This window comes from Ricinus communis, chromosome 2, assembly GCF_019578655.1.
Source record: "Ricinus communis isolate WT05 ecotype wild-type chromosome 2, ASM1957865v1, whole genome shotgun sequence".
NCBI lineage: Eukaryota > Viridiplantae > Streptophyta > Magnoliopsida > Malpighiales > Euphorbiaceae > Ricinus > Ricinus communis.
The window spans coordinates 33,649,045-33,664,608 of NC_063257.1; positions in this window are offsets into that span (position 1 = coordinate 33,649,045).

Below are 15,564 nucleotides of genomic sequence, written 5' to 3' on the forward strand. Positions count from 1 at the left end.
GTAGAGATACCAGTAGTTGGCTCTAGTGGACGTGAAGAAGATGAAAGCTCTATACTACATGCAGTTGTACCAAAAATGGATAGCTAGATCATTTAATAAGAAAGTAAAGCCAAGGAAGATCAGAACCAGTGATTTGGTATTGAAACACATAAGAATTACTGTATTTGACCCAAGAGGGAAATATAGGCCTAATTGATAAGGCTCGTACTTGGTAAAGGAAATTCTGCCAAAGGGTGCCATTAAGATCTTCGACTTAGAAGGAAACGAGTTCTCTAAACCAATTAACTTGGATCATCTCAAGAAATACTATGTATAAAAATAAATATAGTAGAAAAAATAGCCTACTGATCATTAAACTTGATAATATGAATCCTATTGGTAGGAGTCTTATTCCAACAAGGAATCCTACTTCAACTAGGAGGCCTAATGATATGGGAAGTCTAAATGGCATAAAGAATTCAAATGACATCGGGAATCCTAATCCAACTAGGATTCAATATAAAAGAAGCTCTCAATAGGCTTATTTAAGATATTTAGGCTAAGGACACAAGCTTGAAGAATTGGATTTAAGTTCAAGGCTCATTAATTTAATTCAGTTTATTGCGCTTGAATGAATCTAATATGGGCTTAATAAGCATAAATGAGCACATAAGGGAGTTTGGACCTAATTAGCTCCACCAAAGAAGGCCCATATGTGTATCTTAAAGAAACTAGGGTTTTTTACTCCTAATGGATAGCTATATAGTATTTTAGGAGTATTAAGACTTTTTTTTAGTTGTCTTTTTTAGTTAGGATGTTTATCTCTATGATATTTGAGTTATAATTTCTTAATAGCTTAGAATTAGGGTTTTCTAAACGCTGTAAAAGCCTAATACGGATTTTCAAGCTCAATAATTGATTATCAATATATTTTATGATTTTATACTCTATTCTTAATTCTTGTTTAGAGTTAATTCAAACTTATCAAGCAATTCATTATTTGTAGCGTTCAAATCCGACTAATAGATATAGAATCCATACTAAATTATGGCGTCTTCTACCTTTATTACCTTAGATTTGATAGTTTAATATACTGGAAGGGTCTAAGGTTTCCATTGATTTAGTTCTAGGTAGATCATGGGCAATGAAATCAAACTTGCATTTGATTTTAATCCTTTGATGTAGGTTAGGTTTGTATCATTTGGTATTAGATCTTTGGCTTCTAAATCAGGTTACGTATTTTTAATCTCTAAATATTTTTTTTTGTTATTTTGTTTTGGTATTCTTTTCTATCCATAATTCGTTCAAATTAGAAGAAAAAATCAATTTTGCTCGTGTTTTCTTATTTAAATTTATTTTATGATTGTTTTATGGTTAACTATTCTAATTACATCTTTATTTGTTGCAAATTCATTAGGCAAGTGCATTCAAAAGAAAAAGAAAAAAAAAGCCAAGAAAAAAAGTCAAACAAAAAAATTAGCTGTTGTTGTCAACCGGCTCTATGATCGACCCTGGTTCAAAGAAAATTTGGATCTGTTGTAAATCGGCTCCTCAACCGGGTCCTTGAGGATAAGCTTCCTTATGATATCGATGAATTACCCGGGTGATGACTCGCATCTCCGCGCTAGTATCTATGACTAGTTAGCGTGTACCTAATTAGATTGAAAAGCCTTGCAGTGCCATAGTCGTTCATGGAACTTGGTTGTGCGCTTGAAACCGTGTGGCACAGTGGCGACTTCACTAGAGATAAGAGAAGCTGATTCTAGTATATCCTTGTTTTTAATTTTATTATTTAATGAGTGATTCTTGCATCACTACACCATTTTCTCACATTGTGCATTTTAGTCCTTATAGCCCCGATGGCGTCGATTAGTAGTTCTTTGGTTCCACTAGAACCTTGAAATTATGATATTGGCCAACCATCACTCACAAGTAATGAGACTCTTGAGTGGGGAGACGAGCCAAGCAAGAATACTTTTTACTAGTAAAAGCCTTTTATCCTTACCCAAAACTCAATTCACGATAATGACAGTAGTAATCTCCCTTAGGAACCCTACTGTTTACTATTTGAAATGTTTATCATCATAAGTACTTAAAGTGCACATATTAGAAAGCCTTGGCCTAATAACATGTGGAATCAAGCCTCAGGCTCAAAATATGCAGGCTTTATACTTAAACTGAAAAATGTTTCCTTGTTTGTTTTATCTGCTTTGAGAGCTTATGGCATGCGCGTCGGACCTACTATCCCATATTGATAGGAAGCCTGGACCCAAAATTCTAGGGCAGCAAGACTCACCATGAACCCTGTGCAGGAGCAATAAGGTTGGAAGGATTATTTGTATATTAACATGTGTGTGTTAAATTTTTCTCTTTTGCCTTTTTGTATAGCACGTGCATCATGCATCGCATGCATCATATTAACCTTTTATTTTTTTAGCCATACAGACGCTCTTTTAGGTTGGAGGAGACAAGATAGTGGAAGGCTAGAGAGAATACCAATCTCATCGAGAATCTGAACCGTACTAGAGCTCCTTGAAAAGCTAAGACATCAAGCTTCCACAAGTGAGACTAAAGCTACATCTTAAATGACTAGCGAAATAGCTTATGAACTGGATGTTAAGATCCTTAAGAATGCCATCATTGACGATCTGAGGGGTAGGATTTGGGAGGGATTCCAACAACTTTTAGCTGGGATGGGTGTAAATCAAGCCCCACCTGCTGCTCCGATTGCGCCAGCTAATCCCCCTGCTGTTGTTGATCCAGTTGTGGTTGCCATTAAAACTACAGCCGTAACTACTGTCGCCACTGCCACTGCTAATGCAAATGTTGAAGACCTTGCTAGAAGAGGAGTACCCCGAAACTTTTAGAATTTTTACGAGTATGTGTTGGACCAAGCGGAGAACTCATTTACCATGATTAAATCTATAAATGACTTAAGCTCTAGGCTTGACAAGATGCAAGGCATGCTGGAAACTAAAGGTTTATACCCAACCTATCATTTCTAAGAATTGGTGTTGACAGGTAAAGACAAGCTGCCTGCAAAGTACAGGATGCCCGAGATGAACAAGTTCAATAGGACTAGTGATATGAAAGTTCATCTAAATCAATATGTAACTATTATGGGAACTACTCAGCTAAGTAGAACCCAAATTATCAAGCTATTTTTATTATCGCTAGAAGGACCTACTGTAAACTGGTATCATGGTTTGGAGAAATTTGCCAAGGCTGAATGGCGTGATCTGTGCACTTGATTTGTTAAATAATATGACTATAATACCTAGTTGGAGGTATCAATTAGTGATCTTGAGTCCACCAAACAATAAGCCAAATGGGTCTTTTTTCGATTTTTTGACTAGGTGGAGGAATAAGATTGGGTTGATGAAAAACAAGCCCTCTAAAAAGGATTAAGTTCGTTTGGTGGTCCGAAATGTTCTTCCTTATTAGGTCAAAAGGCTTTAGATGATGAATCCAAAAACTTTTCATGGAATTATATGATGATGAGCTTCAGGTCGATGAAATCAAGAATGACAAAAGGAAGACTATTTGAACCGGCGGAAGGTCGAATTATCAGGTTGGAGGGAGTAGGACTTTAGATGTGAATGCTATCTAGCAACCAAGGAAGTTCTTGGACTTCATGCAACCTCTCTCGAAGCTTTTTAAGAGGTTAGTGCAGAATGGCATGCTCTAACCCTAAAAAATCCACCTATTTTTAATGCACCTGGCTACAAACCTAACATTTACAGCAAGTTCCACCAAGTACTCGACCACCACATAGACAACTACATTCGGCTGAAGCACGAAATCCAAGACCTCATCGATGCTGCATTTTTATTTATTTGTGCATCTCTTCTCTATCGTCGTAATAGAGTAGTTCCGATACTGCTTCCAATCCTCCATGGAAGGAAAGCGATGACTCATTTCACCATAAGAGAAAAAAAATCCCTTTCGTGGCTGGAGGAAGATACACGCAAGTGGAATCAATCAACAGGCTTTTCATTAGTTTTAGTTTTTGGAATTCCAAGGGAACATAATGCTTACTCCATTTAAGCCCCAGTTCAATGATCAATAGTATTTCCAATCTAAGTTACCAGTGGAAAGGCTACTTTAAAGCCCTAACTAATTAACGGGGTTAGAAACCGCAAGACTCTATTCCTTCATTTAGAACTTAAACTGGCTCTAGAGGAGTAGGATTTGAACCCTCAATGTTTGGTCCGACAGTAAAGTAACCTGGTCACTCACTCGAACCCATATTCCATAGAGTAATTCATTTCCTCTCTCCCTTACACCCTGACACTAGAGGGCTGTAACATACTGTATAGAAAAAGAAAGAGATTCGTCTTGCTTATTTGTTTGCTTGATCATTGAATTGAGTGTGTGGTAAATGCTTTTGACTCAACCTCCCATTGCTCTATCTCCGATAGCATGCAGCCGATAATGAAGACAGATATATAGAAAGTGTGCAATGAGGGATCTTTGAAAACTAACTGACCCTGACTAGCTCAGTAATTTAAGAAACCCCCTATCAAACTACAATAACATGCCACCCACACTAAACAAAATGTCCATGATTACCCTTGATTTCAGCGATCAAGAGGTCATGAATTCTTTTGAAAACATATCCCAACCCGAGCTAGAGCTAGAGACTGAACTAAATGATCTACAAAGAACCTTCACCAAGCTGGGGCATCACTATCCGTGGTGTTCTAACACCTAAAAAGGGAAACTCAAGCCCCAATTGCCAAAGAACAGTCCTAAACCTCACAATGCTCAATATTATGAGTATCACCTGGCTTTCAGGCATTTGACGGACCAGTATAACCCTCTCATGCACGAGATTCAGGACTTGATTGACTGTGGGAAATGGCAAGTTGGAAAAGGTCCTTGGTATGAGTGTGAAGACCTACTAGGGCAAGTATAATTTTGAGGTTCGCTATTCGAGGCTACTCCCGGCCGATATTTGGATCGAGGATGTTGTGCCAAGAGGTTGGGGGTTAAACGAGGAGCAAGTGACTTATGAGCCTTGTCTTTTGGAAGTTTGGAAAGAGGGTGAGAAGAAGTCAGTCATGGCTATCGACATCTGGTATAACTCAGGAGATGAGTGTGAAATCCAAGACACTAGGGCCAAAGATATCTAGGCAGATACTGATTTAGACAAAGAGGTCAAGCTAGTGGGTAAGAGTGAGGATACGGGGGTTCAAGAGGTGAAACAACTCGAGAAAGTGCATGAAGACAGGGATGCAAGATTGTTAGTACAGTTGAAGAAAGAGAAAAAGACAACTAACATCTGAAAGTTACTGATGCACTCATCGGATCACAAAAAGGCTTTAGTCCGGGCCTTGTCTAGTATAAGCATTAGCATAGCAGCTACTCTTGAGGAAATGATCAAAATGGTAACTGATAAGCCACAAGGAGGATCACTTTCTCATATGAGACTTACCACTTGAGGAAAGAGACCACAATAAGGCTCTCTATATAGCAACAGGGTCAAAGGGAAAAAGACCCTATGTGTGATGGTGGATGATGGTCAACCATCCATGTGTGTCCTTCTCGCATAATCTCTAAATTGGGGATGAATAAGAAAGACCTAAAACCATCAGACAAGGTTATAAGGGCATATAATCAAATAAAGAGAGATGTGGAAGGAACGTTCTTGGCAATAGGAAAGATAGGTCCTATCGAATCCTGGGTGGAGTTCACTGTCCTTGACATCCCAGTAACTTTTGCACTATTATTGGGAAGACCATGGTTCCATGCCTTCTGAGGATTTTCTTCCACCGTGCATCAAAAGGTTAAGTTCCTCATGAAGGCGAAATGGTGACTATCAACACCAAAGTTGGTAAGGTTGTCTCAACCATTCAAGAAGCTATCAAAAGGTTGGAACCCCCTATTGGATTCCAAGTGGCTATTCTCTATAAGGACTACATGGAATCTAAAGTAGCCAACATATTCAAGAAGATGGATTTCATGCTTGGAATGGGGCTAGGAAAGAACCAGCAAGGTATCGCAGAGCTGCCAGACTTTAAAGGTTAGAAGATTCGACACTGGCTGGGTTATTGTAAGGATGAAGATAAGGGCAAACCAAAAGGTAAGACTCTATAAGACATATTCGTCTAGAAGTACAAGCCCTACTCTAGAGAGTCTGAACCTGTTACAGTAGCTAGGACCGAGGTATCAGGATGAGATATTCAGGAACCTGGCCATTAACAAGATGGTCGAGCTGAGCATTAAGGAAGTCCATGAGAAAGTCATGGCCAAGATTGAGAAACTGAAGCTGGAAAGGTTCATTGCTATGCCTGAGAAGCTGAGTCAATAAAGCTAGCTGCCCTAATAGATGAGCATATTATTGATGTATTTTATAACGATGTAATAATGTCCAATCTTTATGAGGACTATATTTATTTTATTTCGAAGATCAATGATATGAATAACAATTTTGCTTACTTGTGCGATGTTTTACCTAATGGTAGTGTGCATTTTGATAATCATGACATGTATATGTTTGGCATTAATTCTATATAAATTAAGTCATTTAATTTAGGTACAAATGAAAATCCAAGAAACATTTTGATAGCTCATGATATAACTTCTGAGGAGAGGAGAGAATTAGAAAAAATAATATAGAAAAGAAAAGAAGCATTTGATTAGTCCTATGACGACATGCCAGGGTTAGATAGAAAGATAGCAGAGCACCATATTTTGACCTATCCGCACATCAAGCCGATTAAGTAGAAGATGAGAAGATTAAGACTGGAATGGGCATAGAAGATTCGATAAGAAGTTTCTAAGCAGGTAAAAGGTAATTTCCTCGATGTGGTTGACTATCTTGAATGGTTAGCAAACATCGTCATAGTCCTAAAAAGGATGGAAAGGTAAGGATGTGCGTGGATTATCGGGATCTGAACAAGGCATGCTCTAAGGACGAATTTCCCTTTCCACACATAGATGTGATAATTGATAGTGCTACCTCAAGTGCGATGTACTCTTTCAGCGATAGTTTCTCTAGGTACAACCAAGTTATGATGGCACTAGTGGACAAGCTGAAGACATCGTTTATCACTGAATGGGGAACATACTGTTATAAGGTTATGCCTTTTGGACTAAAAAATGTAGGGGCAACTTATTAGAGAGCAGCCACTATCTTATTTCACGACATTATGCACAAGGAGGTGGAGGTGTATATAAATGATATGATGGTAAAGTCTGAAATAAGGGAACGACATTTTCAGGCTTTTAATAAGTTCTTAGAATAAGCAGAAAGGTATAACCTTAGACTCAATTTGAAGAAGAATGTGTTCAGAGTAATGTTAGGGAAGTTGCTGGGGCATAAAGTGAGTCAACGGGGAATATAAATTGATTCTAACAAGGTTAAGGCTATCTAAGAGATGCCAGGGCTGAAGATAAAGAAAGAAGTAAGAGAATTTCTAGGACGTCTGCAATACATTAACAGGTTCATTTCCAAGCTCACAATGATTTATGGTCCTATATTCAAGCTTTTGAGGAAACATCAACTCGTTGTGCGGGATGAACACTATTAGAAAGCCTTTGATAAAATTAAAGAGTATATGATGAAGCCACCAGTACTAAAGCTGCCAAGAGATGGAAAGCCATTGATTTTGTACTTGGCCTTGGAAGAGGAAGCCATAGGGGGCAATGGTAGCATAATGTGGGCCTAATGACGTGGAGCACGCGATTTGTTATCTCAGTAAGAAACTACTGCCTTATGAGTCAAAGTATAGCCTTGTAGAGAATGTGTTTAGCCATAATATGTGCTATGAGGAAATTGAGACACTACTTCTAGTCTTATAGGGTACAAGCAATTCCAAAAATAGACTCGTTGAAGTATCTTTTTGAAGGTCCATCTCTTACAGAAAAGTTCGCTAGATGGTTAATGCTTCTAACGAAATTTGACATCGAGTACATCAACAAGAAGGTGGTCAAGGGAAAGCCAGTAGTAAAACTTTTAGCTCAGAATGTTATCGAAGGAGATGACCTTTGGGATTTGGAGTTTCCTGATGAGAATCTAGGGGCAATCAAGATTCAAGAATGGAAGATGTACTTTAATGGAGCTGTAAATGCGAGAGTGTCGGGTTAGGAGTAGTTCTGATCACGCTAGAAGGAGAAATGCTGCCAATGGCTAAGAGATTGGACTTTAAAGTGACCAATAATATGGTAGAGTATGAAGCATGTCTATTTGGATTACAAGCGGTTGTGGTAGCAAGAGCGAAGCAGCTGATGGTCTTTGGGAACTCCATGCTAGTGATTCAATAAGCCATCAAGGAATGGGATTTTAAAAAATAAAGGTTGAAGCCATATGTCAATTACCTCAGGAATTTGGTTTACAATTTCTCTAAGTGTTCGTTCATACATTTGTCACAAGATGAGAACTAGATGGCAGATGCATTAGCACCCTGTCGTTGATGTAGGACAACCCCTCGCAACTTCTAATGAAGTCATTAGTGATCGTGAAGTCAAGAGCGCCTTGTTATCTAGGGGATCGGGTAATGCAACTCTAGATGGGCCAAAAGAGAAGCCTTAGTTTTATGATCTAAAGAGGTTTATAGAAGACATGGAATATCCTGAAGAAGTAACAGTGAAGGAAAGGTATGCGTTACGAATATAAGCCAGAAACTACCTCAGCCATGAAGGAGTGCTATATAGAAGAATGACTTCAGGTCTCCAGCTTTGATGTGTTACTAATGCGGACGTGCAAAGTAGTGATGTAGGAGATGCATAAAAGGGTGTGTGGGCCTCATATGAATGGCATTATGCTAACCAAAAAAGTTATGCGTCAAGGATATTACTGGTTAATAATGGAAAAGAATTGTCAAGCTCTAATAAGGAAATGTCATGAGTGCCGGCTTTACAGTAATTTGAGTCACATACCTTCAACTGAGTCACACAATTTGACATTCCCATGGCCTTTTGCAGCTTGGGGAATCGACATCATCAGAGAGATAAAACCTCGTTTGAATGGTCATAGATACATAATAGTGGCAATCGACTACTTCTTCAAGTGGGTTGAGGCTGAATCATTCACTACTGTGGGGGCAAGACAAATGGCTAGGATTATAGGAGGAATCTAATCTGTATATATGAGGTATCATATCACGGTGTGACAGATAATGATGTGCAGTTCATGGGCAAATATAAGATTTGCTAGCTGAATATAAGATCGAGCATCACAAGTCCTTTACATACAGACCTTAAGCAAATGGAGCGGTGGAAGTAGCCATAAGAACTTAAAGAAAATGCTCTTGAAGATGGTATAGAATCATAAGGATTGGTCATTTTAGTTATCCTTCACGCTTTGGGAATATCGAACAGCTGAGCAGAAGTCGACAGGATAGACTCCATATTCTTTGGTTTATGGGATTGAAGCGGTCTTACTAGTTGAATTGGAATTAAAGTCTTTGAGAGTTATATTGGAGGTTGATCATAATATCAGTGGGTCGAGTAGAGATACCAGTAGTTGGCTTGAGTCGACGAGAAAAGGATAAAAGCTTTATACCACATGCAGTTGTACCAAAAATGGATAGCTAGATCATTCAATAAGGAAGTAAAGCCAAGGAAGATAAGAGCCGGTGATTTGGTATTGAAACACACAAGAACTACTGCATTTGACCCAAGAGTGAAGTATAGGCCTAGTTGGGAAGGCCCGTACTTAGTAAAGGAAATTCTGCCTAAGGGTGCCATTAAGATCTCGAACTTAGAAGGAAACGAGTTCTCTAAACCAATTAACTTGGATCATCTCAAGAAATACTATGCATAAAAATAAATATAGTAGAAAAAAATAGCCTACTGATCATAAAACTTGATGATGTGAATCCTATTGACAAGAGTCTTATTCCAACAAAGTATCCTACTTTAACAAGGAGGCCTAATGATATTGGAAGTCTAAATGACATCAAGAATTCAAGTGACATTAGGAATCCTAATCCAACTAGGATTGAATATAAAAGAAGCTCTCAATGGGCTTATTCAAGACATTTAGGCTAAGAATACATCAATGCTTGAAGAATTAGATTTAAGTTCAGGACTCATTAATTTAATTCATTTTATTGCACTTGAATGAATATAATATGGGCTTAAGCATAAATGAGCACATAAGGGAGTTTGGGTCTAATTAGCTCCACCAAAGAAGGCCCATGTGTGTATCTTAAAGAAACTAGGATTTCTTACTCCTAATGGATAACTACATAGTATTTTAGGAGTATTAAGACTATTTTTTAGTTATCTATTTTAGTTAGGATGTTTATCTCTATCCTATTGAGTTGTAATTCCTTAATAGCTTAGAATTAGGGTTTTCTAAAAGCTATAAAAGCTTAGTATCAATTTCCAAGCTCAGTAATTGATGATTAATATATTTTATGATTTTATACTACATTCTTAGTTCTTGTTTAAAGCTAATTCAAACTTATCAAGCAATTTTTTTGGAGCGTTCAAATCCGACTTATAAATTTAGAATCCATACTAAATTGTGGCATCTTCTACCTTTAATACCTTAGATTTGATAGTCTAATATACTGGAAGGGTATAAGGTTTCCATTGATCTGGTTCTAGATAGATCATGGGCAATGAAATCAAACTTGCATACGAGTTTAATCCCTTGATATAGGTTAGGTTCGTATCATTTGGTATCAGAGCTTTGGCTTATAAATCAGGTTACTTATCTTTAATTTGCATATTCTTTTTGTTATTTTCTTTTGTCATTCTTCTCTATCCATAATTCATTCAAATTAGAAAAAAAAATCAATTTTGTTCTTGTGATCTTATTTAAATTTATTTTATGATTGTTTGTGATTAATTATTCTAATTATAGTTTTATTTGTTCCAAATTCATTAGGCAAGTACATTCAAAAGAAAAAGAAAAAAAGCCAAGAAAAAAAGTCAAATAAAAAAATCAGTTGTTATTGTCAACCGGCTCTATGACCGACCCTGGTTTAAAGAAAACTTGGATCTGTTGAAACTTCTGCCTTTTGTTTTCTTCACTTATTAAGCTTAATTAGTTTTTATTACCTTTTGTTCTTATGTGTTTTATCGTGTGTAGGCTTAATCTTGTTCATTAAGTTTAGTTTAGTTTTCTTATTTTGAAATCTCGTGTGTGTTTTAAATCTGATTTATTGGTCATTGAATAGTTACAATTCTAGTTCTTTGATAATTGATTATTTTAGCCTTAATAAGAATCAAAGAGTAGAGATTGAATGGTAAAAGGCAAGTGGTGAGTTCAATAGAGGGCAAAAGCCTAATTAAGTGAAACACGAGCATGAGTCCTATTCTTTGAGTATCAACATGCGAAGGAGTGTTATTTATGAGATTTCTTTGTTCCTTTTATGTTATTATAGATTGTCATGGCTGATCCACCAGAGCTAACCATAGCACAAGTTATGGAACATTTGGAGCGTATAGGGAGGCAACTTTGAGATTTTGGTGATTGAGTGGAAAGGGTGGAAATAAATCAAAGTGGCCCCAGTAATAATGCCAACCACATAAACCAACACACACTTAGACAGGTTCATAGAGGGAGATGAGATGATGATGATGAGCCCATTGTTGATAATGAACAAGGGTGAAGAAGGCAAGATAACAACTTTGGAAATATAAAGATGAAGATTCCTAAGTTCCAAGGCAAAGCCGATCCTGAAGCATACTTAGAATGAGAAAAGAAAGTAGATTTCATCTTTAATTTTCATAACTACTCTGAAGAGAAAAAGGTAAAACTCACAGCTGTTGAATTTATAAATTATGCTATAATTTGGTGGAATCATTTTTTGTTGAGTAGGAGGAGAAACGGAGAAGCACCTATTGCTAGTTGGCAAGAGATAAAAACCATCATGAAGGAAATATTTGTACCCCAACATTACTATAAAGATGTATGCAATCGATTATAAAGATTGGTACAAGGATCTAAAAAGTGTGAAGTATTATCAAGAGATGAAATTGCAATGATAAAAGGTAACCTAGAGAAGGGAAGAGAGGCAACTATGGCACGGTTCTTGAGTGGATTAAACAAGAACATTGCTGATGTGTTGGAGTTGTAAGAATATGTTGAGATGGAGGACATGCTACATAAAGCCATTAAGATTGAAAAACAATTGAAGAGTAAAACAACTAAGTACAATTCAACTTCCACATGGAAATCGAATTGGAAAGATAGTGATAAGAGATTTTCCAAACCCAAAGTAGATGTTAGCAAGAATGGGTAAGATTTGGGCAATACTAAAACACAAGGTAAACCCAAAACTTCTAACACTAGATCTCGAGATATTAAGTGTTTTAAATGTTTGGGGCAAGGACATCTTGCATCACAATGTACAAATAAGCGTGTAATGGTGGCTACACAAGATGTGATAATGATGATGATGAAGAATGTATGCCCGAGCTTAAGGATGCAAGTGATGTAGAAGAGCAAATCGACCATCAAATTGATTTATACTCGGTGCTTCAATTCCAAATAGACCAGCTTATCAAAGTAATCCCGAGGAGACGAAGGAGTTGTAACGACAAGTGGAAGATTTGATGGCCAAAGGGTTGATTAGAGAAAGTGTGAGCCGATGTGCGGTGCCCATCCTACTTATGCCCAAAAAGGATGGAACATGGTATATGTGTATTGAGCGTCGTGCTACCAATAAGATTACAATAAAATATCGCCATCCAATTTCTCGTTTAGATGATATGTTAGATGAACTTTATGGGTCATCTATCTTCTCTAAAAATGATTTGAAATCTAGCTATCATCAAATTAGGATGACAGTGGATGTTGAATGGAAAATCGCATTTAAAATAAATTATGGTTTGTATGAATGGCTAGTTATGCCTTTTGGCTTGACTAATGCACCTAGCACTTTTATGAGATTAATGAACCATGTCTTGCGTGCTTTTATTGAAAAATTTATGGTTACCTATTTTGATGATATCTTGATTTATAGGATGTCTTTAGATGATCATGTTGAACATGTGTGCAAGGTACTTGAAGTTTTGTGCAAAAAGGAGTTGTATATCAAATTTGCTAAATTTTTCTTTTGCACTAATAAACTTGTGTTTGGAGGATTTATTGTTCTAAAGGAATAAAAGTTGATAGTGAAAAGGTTAAAGCAATAGAGTCTTGACCAAAACCTAAGAATGTTGGGGATGTAAGATCGTTTAATGGCTTAACTTTTATAGGAGGTTTGTTAAGGATTTCTCTAGCATAGTAGTACCTTTAACGAAAGTAATTAAAAAGAATGTGGGATTTAAATGGGCCGAGGAACAAGAAGATGCTTTTAACTTGCTTAAATCTAAGTTAGTGCACCTTTACTTGCTTTACCTAATTTTGACATGACTTTTGAGATTGAATGTGATGCTTCCACAATTGGTATTGGAGCTGTTCTTATGCAAGAAGGATGACCTATAGCTTATTTTGGTGAAAAGCTCAATGGGGCAGCCTTAAACTATCCAACTTATGACAAGGAGATTTACACATTGATGAGAGCTTTAAAGTCATGGTAACACTATCTTTGGCCTAAAGGATTTGTGATTCACACGGATTATGAGTCATTGAAGCATTTGAAGGAGCAAAACAAGCTTAACAAACACCATGCTAAATGGAGTGAGTTCATTGTGTCCTTTCCATATGTGATCAAATACAAGGTAAAGATAATGTTATTGTGGATGTGTTATCTTGAAGGTATGCACTTCTTTCTACTATGAATGCCAAGTCCCTTGGTTTTAAGCATATTAAAAATGCCAAGTTCCTTGGTTTTGAGCATATTAAAGAAATTTATGAGCATGATTTTGATTTTGGCAATGTGTTTGTTGCTTGTGAAAAAGGTGCTTTCGATAAGATTTATAAACATGATGGGGCTTTGTTTGAAAAAACGTTTGTTTATTCCCCTATGTTATATGCGTAAGGAATTAGTTAAGGAAGCTCATGAAGGTGGTTTAATGGGACACATTAGAATTGCTAAGCCTTTAGATGTTTTATATGATATTTTTTATTGGCCTAAATGAAGCGAGATGTCGCTAGATTTTGTGATAGATGTATTGTTTGTAAACAAGCAAAGTCTAAATATAAGCCTTATGGCTTGTACACGCCATTGCCCATGCCTATTTCACCTGGGATTGATATTTCTATGGATTTTGTGCTTGGTTTACCTAGGTCTAGGCGTGGTAATTATTCCATATATGTTGTTATTGATAGGTTTTCTAAGATGGCTCATTTCATTCCATGTCATAAAAATGATGATGCAACACATATTTCTGACTTGTTCTTTAAAGAAATTGTGCATTTGCATGATATATGCAATCTTAAGCTACTTTTAGAAGACTTTATGGGGAAAGTTGGGAACTAAGTTATTATTTTCTACTACATGTCATCTACAAACTGATGGTCAAACTGAAGTAATTAATAGGACTTTAGGTACTTTGTTGCATACTATGGTTAAAAAGAACCTAAAACAATGTTTGCCATATATAGAGTTTGCATATAATCGTAGTGTGCATTCATCTACTCAATTCTGTCCTTTTAAAGTTGTTTATGGTTTTATTCCTTTATTTCTATTAGATATGATTCCTTTAGCTCTGAGTGGACGTATTAATCTAGATGGAAAGAAAAAGGCAGATTTTGTGAAGATTTTGCATGAGAAGGTGCGTGAAAATACTAAAAGAAAGATTGAAGTTTATGCTTAACAATCCAACAAAGGGCGTGTGAAGGTTGTTTTTTAGCCTGGTGATTGGGTTTGGGTGCACATGCTCAAGGAAATGCTTCCTTCACAATAGTGTTCCAAGTTAGTTCCACGAGGAGATGGTCATTTTCAAGTTGTTGAAAGGATTAATGATAATGCATATAAATTGAAACTGCCCAGTGAGTATGGAATTAGTGCTACTTTTAATGTTACTGATCTTTCTCTTTTTGATTTTGACATAGGTGATGATTCGAGGACGAATCATGCTAAAGAAGGAGGGAATGATGCGAATCCTATTGGTACTAGAAGTCCTACTTCAACTAGGAGTCCAAATGATATTGGGAGTCTAAATGACATAAAGAATTCAAGTGACATTAGGAATCCTAATCCAGCTAGGATTCAAGATCCACTTCACATAAATGGAGGCCTAATTACAAGGTCAAAGGCTAAGAAGATAAAAAAATAACTCTCAATAGGCTTATTCAGATTTGGGCTAAGGACACATCAAAGCTTGAAGAGTTGGATTCAAATTCAAAGCTCATTAATCTAATTCAATTTATTAGGCTTGAATAAATCTAATAAGGGCTTAATGAGCATAAAGGAGCACAAAAGGGAGTTTGGGCCTAATTAGCTCCACTAAAGAAGGCCCATGTGTGTGAATTAAAGAAACTAGAGTTTCTTACTCCTAATGGCAGCTACATAGTATTTAGGAGTATTAGGACTTTGCTTTTAGTTATCTCTTTTAGTTAGGATGTTTATTTCTATCCTATTGAGTTGCAATTCCTTAATATCTTAGAATTAGGGTTTTCTAAAGGCTATAAAAGCCTAGTACGAATTTTCAAGTTCAATAATTGATGAATAATATATCTTATGAGTTTATACTCTATTCTTAGTTCTTGTTTAGAGCTAACTTAAACTTATCAAG